The sequence below is a fragment of the Molossus molossus genome, unplaced genomic scaffold, assembly GCF_014108415.1.
Source record: "Molossus molossus isolate mMolMol1 unplaced genomic scaffold, mMolMol1.p scaffold_m16_p_15, whole genome shotgun sequence".
In the NCBI taxonomy this organism is placed as follows: domain Eukaryota; kingdom Metazoa; phylum Chordata; class Mammalia; order Chiroptera; family Molossidae; genus Molossus; species Molossus molossus.
The window spans coordinates 47873864-47886727 of record NW_023425350.1 but is presented as its reverse complement, the minus strand read 5'-3'; positions in this window follow the sequence as shown (position 1 = coordinate 47886727).

Sequence of the window (12864 nt, the reverse complement as noted above, 5' to 3'; positions counted from 1 at the left end):
ATAATCAAGTAGAAATATCCATTAGCCATTTGGATAAAAAAAGAGAAAGGTATGGGTTCAATCTATAGATTAGGGAAATTGCACTGGGCTGAAAAGGCTGCCAAGACCAAACCTGGAAGCACACCAGACTATGAGGGCTGAGGACAGGGTGAGAAGGACACTGAGGAAGGTCGGGCAGTTGGATGAGGAACCAAACGAGCATGGAGCAAGAGCACCTAAAGGAGCAGAAGTTTCCCTTTTTAGAAGATGCAAGACACGAAGCACTTTTCTTTCAATTCACAAATTTTCTAAACGAAATAATTCAAAATACTTATTAAGGGTACACCTTGAAGAAATAACTAATTTTACAAGAGACTGTCCTCACCTTCAAGAACCTCGGGTCTGGGAGAGGTGAGCACATGTAATAGAAATGGCATGCAAGCATCTTCTCTCCCACCAACAGTGAGTGATGACTGTAGGTTGATTACAAACAAATTATTCGAGGTAATGGCATAAGTGAACAATATACTACATACGCATTTGCATTAGGATTGTGATCTGTTAGCCTTTAAATATGTGTGCTTCTCTACCTTAGCATGATGTGAGGTCAGAGAGAGAATTACCTCCTTGAAAGCATACACTGAGGCTTGAAGTTCCAGAATATGGCCAGGAACAGACGGAGTGCTTACTAAAGGTAGCTGAAAGCAATATAACTGGACAGGTAGTCTGAACTGTGGTCAAAGAAGGGGGAACGGGTCAAACTAGGGCAGTGGTGTCTGACAACTAGGTCAATGGGATGAAGCAAGGCCATCAAAAGGATTAAAAGTCAGGAAACAGGCACACAGGCCAAGAAGCAGACTGAATGCAGAATGCAAAGGAAGCCCGAGCAAGGGTGCAGTAAGAAGACAGAAGTGTCAGAGATGGGCTGATTGTGGGGCAGATTCATGGCTCGGGAATATGCCTGGTGACCGTAAAGAGTGACAGGATAGGATCACAAAGTTAAAACACACCAGACTCTGCAGTTCTGGGTACAGCAAAGTCTTGATAAAAGAAAACAAATCTACGTTTGACTGTCAACCAACTCCAACTGTCGGGTGGCAGCATCCCATTTACTGCCTTTGGAGTCTCCCATTGGTCTGTGATTGAGCCTGATTGTGACCAGGGACAGCCCATTTCCCTTTGTCCACAAGACAGTAATCACTGTTGAAGACTAGGTATGGATGATATATTTGTAAATGTGTGATAGAACGTTAAGTGATTGGCATTTATATAATTAGATAAGTAAATGAATGAAATAAACCAATGTGTATCAGGATAGCTGAAAACCAGGGTCATTAGGAAATGTTCCTTATTAACAGAGAGGGTATGAAAAAAGGGAGGGTTTGGAAGACTCTCCGTGGCTTTTCCCTTCTATTCCTTTCATTTACCTTTAATTTTTTTTCTTGCAGGTTAAAGCTGACTCCACATCTTAAGGGACCAACATAAGCCATCAAGTTAAATGATGTCCCTGATAGCTCTGTGGATCAATAGTTATATAGGCCTATTCCTCATCTGAGCTCTGTCAGGGCCCAAATTATGCACTGTACATGAAAACCACCTCCTGGATTTACTGCCCCCGCACCGCCAGCCATGGCAGGCAGCTTACGGCCCTGCCTTTATTTCTTTTCAGCTTTAACTAAGTCTTTGCTACAGATTTTTCAACACTTTCAAAGTGACAGGGCCATGATTAGCCAAGTTCTCCCTCCTTCCACAAAACAGCAGTAACTCCCTTGACTTCCAAAAGAAATTCTTTCGTGTCCTACCTTCTCTCACAAAGGTGTGAGAAATCTTCAAGTCAAAGCACAAGCAATTGGCAAAGAGACTGAAACATTATGAGGAGGCAGAAGAGAACCAGGCCATCTGCAGTCTTTCTGGTGCCCCTAGGATAACCCACTAGACTCTGGACCATCAGCATCTTTGGGAGAGTGACTGAGCAATGGCAGCCCAGTTCTACTTCCGAGAGTCAGGGGCTAGGTAAATCTGCTCATCTCTCGACACCTTGATTCTGCTCTCTCTTAAATGGGAATGATTCCACCCCCACACATGACCTCATGGAGAGGATCATCACCTAAATCAAACAGCGTATACATGAAAGCATTTCATACTCTTGGGAGAGAAGATATCCTATAAATTCTAGGTTCTATTATTATTTAATATTTCTATATCTCAGATTGATCTGGTCTCATAAATCACTTTCTAACAAAATGGACTTGAGCGATATTGAACTATTTCTGAGCTTCCTAATCTCCCAATTGTGTCAGATGTCTAGAATTAGAGCCCTCTGAAATAATGTGTGAAGCGTGCTTCAAGAAATCGAGACTAACTCTTGTCTGTGGCTAGGAGACAACATCACGTGACTTTCTAATCAGAGTCCAGGACAAAGAGGTTCTCCGGAGGTCAGCCTGGTAGACAGATTAATGAGTGCCCTTGCTTCCTTGAATTGCAATTTTCATATTTGTCTCAGTTTCACCTATCTTTCTAATTTTCCTGTATCTGTTTTTAAAATATTTCTGTTTAGTGAATGGCAATAATATCCACTACTCTAATTATTTTTTAAAACAATGAACAAGAAACCCTGTTTTCTGTTGGTCCAATGTGTGGATATGGTTTCAATGTACATTCTCCCCCTGCCTCGTGCAGTTGTAAGTATTTTATTTTATTTTATACTGTAGTGCCCCATTACCCGCTTGCTGACTCAGTCATAATCTGTCTTGAGAGCATTAGCTGCTTAACAATAAGTAAAAGTGATGCAGTCCTCTAATTTCAAGCATAATTCTCATTAGCTACTGCACTCTTGCATCCAAATATATCAACCCAGTGTTTCCCACACCATCCTATTCTGAGTTCCTATAACCCAACACTTCATTGTGACCTCTCCTTTTTAGCTCACGTTAACCAGCATTGAGCTAGCTAATTAGAAACATTTGAGTACCCTTCATTTCTAAATCTGACTCAGCTATAAAATTGTAAGGAAGTGGTCAGTGTTGCTTTTGTATTTCCAAGCCCAGACCACAGTTTTGTGGCCCCGGGTACATGTCAATTTCTTAAGGTTTGAATTTAATCAGCATTCAACTTTTCAATTGGTGCGGAAAATGAATTGCAGACTTTCATTGGCTCTCGTGCCTGTAGGACAGAAGGATCCTTCCCATGGCTACTTACAGAGAGTCAATTCAGATCATTTCCCCAGGACTTGCTGGCACTGCATGGAGACCTTGAGGTCTGGATTGGGTCATTTGGTCTCTGCTGTATGCCCCACTGAGTGTCAGCACACAGCAATGATCCTCATCTTGTTCCTTGCATCATGTTGAATAAATCCCCCTTCTTCCTCTCCTTCCCTGGATTGCTATAACACTCAAATGAAGTAATAGAATAATAACTGGCATATAAAGCTTTACAGAATTGAAGGTTTCTTTCCATATAAATAGGAGGGGAGAGCCTTAAAAATTTCAGTCTGTTGTGAATAACAATGGCAAATGAATGTTTTATTCAGTTTTTCTATTGCTGGGTGGTAGGCTCTTTGGCAATACTGGCACATCGCAGATGTTAATGGGTTTCCCATTAGTCCTCCAAGTTCAAAATATTTCCATTTTCTGACCATGACCCAGCCATCAGAATAGAATCTCTTTTCATCATTTGGATTAACTTGCATTCATTGACACCCCACTCCAACTGTAGATCATCTCTACGTTTATTCTGCGTAATAGCTGCATTGCTGTGCTTTTGAGTTGGCTAAGATCTCAAAGTTACCCACGCACAGCAAATGGCTTATAAACTGATACTGGTCTTGATGTCTGATCTTAAACCCAAAGTCAGTGCTATTTAGTTTTATCCTTTAGGGATTCAGTCCACAAGCAGGATTATAATAGACCAGGCAAGTCTTCCTGAAACAGTCACTGCTTTAGGAGTACAGCCTTTAATTTGAAGGTACTTTCCCCAGCTGAAAGCTATAATAATGCTTCATTCCATCTGGCAACAAAACAAAGAGCTGTAGGATTTATAAACTGACAGATCCTCTAATAGTGTGAGTGAGAGATCAAATTTGCATTCTTTTATGTGACTGGGTGACATATCTCATCACCTATTCTGACTTGGGGCCTTATTAATAGCCAATTTGCACACACGCAATTGGCATGATGACCCAAATCAATCATAACCATGATGGAAAATGCTCCACAGGACAATGACAAAATCCATCAGTACCCAGGTTGTACAGATATGACAGGCTGTTAAGGTAACCTACCTGAACATGGCACCTGCTGATTTCTGAAGATTGACTCAGCTAGTCTGACAAAGAGGTCTGTCCCCTTCCTCACTGGTCTACAAACATCCCTGACACAACAACCTGATCAATAAAGGGAATGACTTCTCCAAATAGAGATCGACCGGAGACAAAAGCCAAGGGTGTTTCTGGTTGGTTTAAAAGGACTCATGGAAAGGCCATGGTGATAAAATGAGTTCCAAAACAAATGAGTGTTGTGCCATCAGACTAGGTGTGGTTTGTAGACATGGACTTCAATCCCTGTATTCAGAGTAAACAGACATCCTCCAGATTAATACTCCTGGTCTCACAGGCCACCCTTTGCTCACAGACAGTACACAGATAAAAGGTAAAAACTACTGGCCCACTTCTAAGTTATGAAGGAACTATGAACCCCAATCATTTAGTTTCTTTTTTCTTTTTCTCTCCTCTTCCTTGGACCAGAGTAACGCTGCAATCCTAGTTGAGTATATCTGCTTTAAAAATGCTAATTTTCATTTAATTGGATGATCTTAGGGTCTAGACTGGGGGAGCAACAGAACATACTAGCAAGCCCATTTGGTTGCATATCTATGTAATAATTAAAGTTAACCATTTGGTTTCCATCTGACTGGCTCCTGTACTGATTTTCAGTTGGCTCTGAATTCAGACAAGGAAGAGAGAAGTATTATACAAGGGTTTCTTCAAATCCCTAAATCTTCATTTGTTTGCCATAGGACTGATTTAACAAACTCACCCCAACCTTTCACTGACTTGGAAAAATAAACTCATGTAACAGTTAAATTTAGCCGTTGAGTGGCTATCCTCCAAGGAGTAAGTCAAGGGCCTGGCTCCTTCCGTGCTCAGGTTCTGTTATCTTCAACATGTGATTTCCAAAGCCACCACAGAAGTCACTGTCCAGTAATTCAGGAAGAAGGGAGCTTGGAAGATGCATGTAGGAGGATTTTAAGAGCCAAACCTGGAAGTGGTGCATACACTTCTCCTCACCTTCCTCTAGCTAGGACACAGTTACACTGGCACACAAGGGAGGCTGGGACATGTATTTAAACTATATGCTCAGGAAGAAGAGGATATGGGGTTGGTGAGCATCTGGCTGTCTGCTACAGGGGCAGACCTGGAAAACAAACACCCACCGATTAGGTTTCAGATCGTATCAAGATAGTTACATTTGGATGGAGATGCGTCCAGACTAAAGGGTGTCAGAGTTTTCCAAACAATCTTTTCTCTATAGCAAACACCGTTTATAGACAAGCAATCAAATGGTATAAAGCTTACTCGGGACTTGCATTGTCTACCACAGTCATGCACTTAGAGCCCAGCAGCCACTTCTGTGCCATGCCACCAGCACTGCGTATGCGCAAGATCCTGGCATCCCTACCTCTTCCTGGACACCAGCTTTTTCCCACCTTGTGCCCTACTTCCCAACCCAATCCTGACTGCCCAGATCTTGACTTCTTGCTTCATTCCTGTCCTTGGTGTTATCCCTAGATATCCCCTAGGCTCTGACCATTACACTGTTCTGTTCACCAACCAGCCCTGATGATCAGTATTCACGCCTGAGACTGAGGTTTCTGGTCACCCGAAGATGACAACTCAGCCCATTTCTGGTCTGAATCAGTGAGCCCGGACTCAGCACCAGCCCACAAACCTGCAGAGGTTTCCTCACTTTCTACAGAATAAACAGGACATGCATGCTTTAGGAACATACATTGTTCCTGACTTACAAAATTCCCCACCAAGCCAGATTTTAGTTGCCAGAATGCATTCTACATACATTATCTGATTTTAATCTGATCCAAACTTATAATGATCCAAAAATGTTGGTACCATTGTTGCTCCCATTTGAACAATGAGGGAAATAAGACTTAGTGAAGCTCAGTATTGTAGGAATAGCATGCTGAAGGGCTTCTATTTGAACTGCTATTTCTGACTCCTAAATTTAAGCTCTGGGAAAAAGCATTGTGTATAATTAGCAGTGATCAAGGTTTAAATGAGACAGAAATACACTGGCTTAATAGTAGGTTTATGGGCAATAGCTATTGATGTTGATCTGGTCCTGGGCTATACCAATCTCTCCCTGAAGAGACAACAATTAAAGAGCAGTAGTATGGGCCAGTTCATTGACAAGGAATCCCAGATCACAACCACTCTTCCACATGGTTCTGATTGGCTTCCCTCTCCTTGACCTTTTTGGGGATATGGTTGTTACCTCTTTGTCCAAATTATAAAATACTTTCTGTTTATCAGTCATGACCTGATTTTTCTGACAATGTGAGGAAATTTTCTCAGTCCCAAATGCTAGCAGCCTATATTTAATGCAATTTGAAATTTCATTGTCTTTCAGTAAAAGCCAGCTGTTTCCAGCTGCCATGAATCAACCTTTATGTCTGACTGACGTGATGTTTGCAGGAAACATCTTGCAATACTGTCACGTGTTATTGGGAGCTTCTAGGGCTCGATTATTTGCAAGTCAGAATGCACTGCTTTCTAGTGAGTTGTTATTTGTATTGCTTCAATAACCTCCTGTTCAGATATGACAATAGGCTGACAATCCATGGTTCATCTGCCCCACATGGTTTGCTCACACCACACTGCTGCAGCCATTTGGTATCAGGAACCTTGCAAACACTTACCATCAATTCAATCACACATCATATTTGAGAAATACACTAGTGAGAGCTAATTGGTGCTATTGTCAAGCCCAACATTTTATTTGGTTTTCCTGGAATTACTTAATTTTTTTAAATCCTGAATTTTCTTCTATTTCTGTAATGTTCTGAGTACTGAACTAATTTTTGTGTGCATTTGTCAATTATTCCCATTAACTTATCTTCGTGTAAGTCACTCAATGTAAGATACTAATTAGCTGAGCAATTTTATTGTTTAGTCTGTCAGATCCATGGTTATTTTCATACCACATAAGTCTTCCCAGGCTTTTGGTGGCTTTGCCAAATTTCTGTCCCTCTGTTTTATTACATTTCACTCTATTTGCCCCTTTACTGCTATGATGTGGATTAATTTAAGTAATTTTTCCTACTGCTGTAACAACCCAATAGTAAATGCTTTATGCAATTATTTCAGACCTGACATGTCACTTGGCTGCTGAGGTAATGCATAATGGCCTAATTATTGTGGATTAAAAAATCTGGGAAGTGTGTTGTCTTTCATTAGGTCAGAGTAGAAAAGGAATTCAAAGCCACAATGAATGTAATTCTTGTAAACAATGTTTGGGCACCATGGATTTCAAAAACTATCAGAATTCAGTTCGATATTTATACCTTTCTTTCTTTTTTTTCAGTGTTCTCTATGCTTATCCAAATCTCCATTCCAGGCACCCAGAACTGAGTTCTCACATCTGATGGTATATGCTTTTCTGATTCAATAACTAGGCATCTGTTTACCATGACTAGTTTCAGATTTACCACATTTTACTCACTTAGCCTGGCTGTCAGTTCAAGGTATTTAGTAATAAAATGTGGCTACCTTGTAGGTCTACACATTATCACCTCAATTCTCAATAGAGAGATCTCCGGCAACCGTGCACTTGCTGGATCTTCCTTGAATGCCCTCTCAGCAATCTGGCTCGAGGGGATGATGGACTCTGTCAGCCATTACACTTCGGACAGTCACAGCTCGCTGAGCTTGGGTGAGCCCTTCATCTCTCGTTCCGGACCATCAGGCCCAGCCGGCCACTGGCAACTGCTTCCAATGTGTACGGCCATTCCTGAGTGAAAAGACCATCAGTCTCCCCATGGACTCACCTCTAATTCTCCTTCGCCTGACACAGTGACTATTCTGGCCCCGTAATGAACTACTGAAACCTTTATGGGGTATCAGAGCCCCATGAAGTGACTGTGACACAGCTTGCCTCTCATGCACAAGGACACTGAGCTGGGTGTTGAGAGGCTTATAATTAGTATAATTACTTTATTTTGATTGCTGAGGTTAACAACATGGGCAATGCCCAAGCACATTACCATCATCAATTGATGAGTTGGAGTTATAAAAATCTGATTATATGACATGTGTTCAGCCATATCACCCTCTGCGTTGCTCTTGGGGAATAACTAATGCCTTGTTCCTTAAGATGCTTAAATAGTTTTGCCCATGATACTGTGCCAGGTGTGAGCGAATCTAAAGAAATGAGCTCCCTGAATATCCTGTCGTGTGGGTGTGGCTGTGCCAGTGTGAGTGCCAGTTGGAAACAGCATCCAAGAGAGCCGGAAGCTCATCCTTCAGCTGGTCAGGAGCATGCAGCAGAGCTCAGATACCTTCGTGGCTCAGACAGTGTGTCCCTCTGTGGCTCCCAGAGGGAACTGGTAAACAGATGCTTCTCAACTTGACAGAATTTGACAAAATCGTGATACACATTTTTGGTTGTCACCACTGGGGGTAGGGGGAGTATGATATTGGCATCCAGTAGATAGAGGCCAGGGGTGCTGTTTAACTTTCTATAATGCACAGCATAGCCCCCCACAATGGAGGATTGTTTGGTTCAAAATGTCAATAGAGGCAGGGTTGAGAAACCCTGGGTTAGACAAAAGACAAAGACTTTACAAGGTTAAGAAAAGTGCATAGGATTATCCAAGAATAATAAGCTTAAACAGTTCACCCATTGAAAACGATTCAACAAGGACTATAAAAGTTTCAAAACAGCAAGCTTCGTTTGTTGAAGTATCTAAAAACTTAAAGATCTCAGCTTGCCTTTTAAAAGTTAAACATCTTAGGCATGTTGAAAACTCCCTGAAATTAGGACTTGAGATTCAAATGAACAATCTGCCTTTATCCCAGTACCAAAGTTTCTTTCCCTCATAAAGGAAGATAAAATGATGAATCCCCCATCCCCTGCCCAAGGTACCCCACACTTATAGCAGAATCCCTCATGAAATCATGCTGTGTGTGAGATAGCCAACAGGCAGAATTTTATTTAAAAGTGATCATTACCCAAGGTTATAAAACAGAGTCCCTACTCAGGGTAATAAAAAATGAGAGGCTAGCCTTGTATTACAAATTGACATATGGTTTAATTTATGTTAAAATAGGTTATTGTGGCCTAAATTCTGACTCTTCCCAAAATTATTTCTTTCCTGGTGCACTGTAACGCAAATAAATAAAATAAAAATTAAGGTTAATTCTTGACCATTTAAAATGTAATACTACTTGTAGGGGTAACTTTTAATCATTCAGATCTTACCACAAGGTAGTTATAAATGTGCTAGATTTTTTTACATCTATTTCCAATGATCATGAGGAAGATAAAGAGATAAAGTTATAGATGAACAGGTCCCATAATCATCTGATCTTTTCGAATTAAGGCATTTGTTCAGGGAGGTTCAGGAACCCCAGTACCCTCGTTTCAGCTGGTCACACCACCCTGGGAGTGGTCCGGAAACCTATTTGCACAGAACATTTGTCCTTTATCAGCAGCCCGGGCTTGGCCCCAAACCCCAAGGTGGACCTCAAGCCCTGGTGAGCTCTTCTGCCCGCCGGAATTCTTCTTGGCTAGACCAGGTAGGCTAAAGTAGCTTTCTTCCCCCTGAATCTTAACTTAATTTTCACTTAGTTTTTTAAAGTAAGTGGGAAAAGGGGCATCTCTTCCACAGTGGAAAGGGGTCACCTCTTTCCTCCAGTCTCCTAAAGAGTTGAGCATGAAAGAATAGGCTACACAGGGAAAAAGGAAGACAGACAGATGGACCCTAACAGGCCTTCCTTTAAGGGGGTAGTTGTCAAGCAGGACTATTTACTCCATTTACTCCAAGGCTCTGCCTCTTAGAACATGAGGCCCGATGCACATCAAGCCTCACCAATCCATGCACAGCCAAACTCCTCCTTGGAGGTGGAATACAAGTGAGGTTAGGAGGACTGTAACCTCTTTTAAGCACCATCAACTGAAATGATTAACAGGGACTTTAATGGAAGCTTTTAGGAATGAGGAATCAAGTAATTCTGGGTTTGTGGGCTTTAAGAGCAAACAAGCCAAATGGAGAAGTACCATAACCAGAAAGCAACATGGAAGTTCAGGGCATCAGGAACATGGGATCAGGAGGCCAATGAGGAGCATAGAAAGTGGCTGTGAAAGAGCCGAAGACCAATAGGCTTTTTCAAAATTTTGCTTAGACCAACCTAATGTCTGAAGGTTGTTGTTTTTTCCATTGATGTCTCTGTCACCAAGGAGGAGCTGCTCTGCAGGGATGACTCCTCACCCAACCAGATTTCCTGCAGACAGGTCCACCCACATCCAGAACTTCTTACCCAAACACTAAGAGTTCAAGTTGCCACTCGGGCAAATTTAAATCGTGGCGTTGTATATTATACCTCTGATCTGAGTCACCTTGTGGAAGATTTTGTGCTGCACATCAGTGATTGCTGAGATAACCCAAAAGACAACCACCAACGTGGATTTCTGGCCGAAGCTTTGGGAAGTAACACTGGATGCAGCAAAAGGTAGGTAGTTTGAACAGATTGGCAGTTTCTGGAGACATTCAGAACACTTATTTGGGATTAACTGTAGACCCTACTTCAACATGATGTGCAGGTTGATGGTGGAAAGGATATCCACTCTTGCTTAACATTCCCTATGGTGCATGTTGGGTTGGGTGGTGAAAGAAAGACCACAGTGTATAAATACAGCTGCTCTTACCTACCAAAAATGTAATTTCCAGCCACTCTTGTTTGGTCCCAACATTGTGAACAAGCCTGTTGTTGGACTGATCTGAGATTCCTGAGTTCTCGGCTAAAGAGGACAGGAATTATGAAATGGTCTCAGAGAAACTGGCAGAGATGTGAAAAACAAGGGACTTAGAAAATCTCGCTGGGATATATACACAGCAAATGCTCCGTATCATGAGGATTTTTGCCTCACATGAGCATAAATGGGCCAGTCTACCTTCCCGGTATGTCCCTGGGAGAGACAGTCATAGAAGGAAGGTCAGCCAAGGTTAAATCAGGACTTGCAGAATTGCTGCATTCAGGATGAAAAGAGTTCATTATAAATGCTTTAGGTAAAAGAGTTTGCTAAGCACAGTAGTTGGGGAAGACGTTTCCAAAGTGAACTTGCCCTTGGTACGAGGACATAAAGGCAAGGCTGGCTGCTACTCAACAGGAAAACAACTTCAGCTCTTACCCTCATTCCTTCAAATTGGGGTCAGTCCTAGGATGTGTCCATAGCTCTAAAGATGTGCATTTGTGGCACCAATTGAATGGGAAACCTTGCTGGCAAGACATGCAAGGAACTGGCCACCCAGCAGAGCTTGTCTCTGGATTTCAGAATCTGCCTTTACCCTCTGGCCCTCCTCCCCACCACTAGTTTCTGTCTTATCCTAGTTAACCTCTCTTCTCCCTCTTTTCTCTTGTGTGTGTCCTGGGCCCTTCCCCATGGGGCTGATTTGACAGCAGCAGCCAAGCTTTAGCTTCTTCATTTGTTTCACTTGGAGTTTTCCATTATAAAGTTTACAGGAGTTTCATCTCACATTATAATTCTGATTCAATGGCCCCTGCTTTGCCTTTCTCCTAGGCTTGTATAATAACAGAGGAGTGTTTGGTTCTTCATGTCTATAATGGGTCCAGAACTCTGTAGAGGGGGGTTTTATATTTAAAACAATAAAATAATTCTCATTAAAATTAATAAAAGAAAAATAAGGTTCCCCATGTAGAATCTCAACAAGTCTCCAGTATATTAAACATCCAGGAAAGAGATTTGCTGAAGACTCAGCCTGTTATGACCCAGAAGAGGCACCATAGTTAATGGAGCTGGGAAGCAGGTGACACTAGGTAAAGTCCAAGGCTGCTAATTGCCACAGCAACTTAAAATATCTCCAGCAGCATCCTCGTTCCTATGCTTTAAAAAAAATAAAAACATATTCTCAAATCAGAGAGGTGACAGAGGTCTGATCAGCTTCTCTCTGACAACCACACTCTAACCCCCTGAACTTTCCCTCCATTAGGTGTAAGGCTCGGGGAAGCACCTCTGAGATACTCGTTATCTTATTTAATCCTAAGCTTGCTCTAATATGGGACATTTTTTCCAAACAGTAATGTGGCTTTGAAATGAGGTAGACCACGGTTTGAATCTAGCCTCTCTCTATTGTGTCATTCCGGGGATTCTCACCAAGCTGCTTACATTCTTTGAACTCACCATCTACTCTTAGAAATTAGAACTGTGTGTTAGTTTTTGCTGGATAACAAATCATATCAAAAACTCAGTGTATTAAAAAACATTGGCTCTCTTGCTCACGGTTCTACCAATAGTTGTAGTCTGGGGTCAGCAGGGCTTGGCTCTAGGCTGTGGGTTGAGTACATACTTCCTTTCTCTCCTTAGACCAGCAGCCACCCAAGGAATGCTCACCTCGTGTCAAGCCATGGGAACACAAAAGGACAAGCCAAACTGTGTAAGCACATCTAAGGACCCTGCTCAGGTCATGTCTGCTAAGCTCTCCTTGGCCAAAGCAGTCATAAAACCTAATCTCAAGTCAAGTGTGTGGGAAGTGCACTGTGTCACCCCTCCTCCCCTGGAGGCTCTGTAAAGCCACAAAGGGAGTGAAGAATTGAGAGCCAATCTTCCACAGTTGAAATAACTATCACCTGGAGGC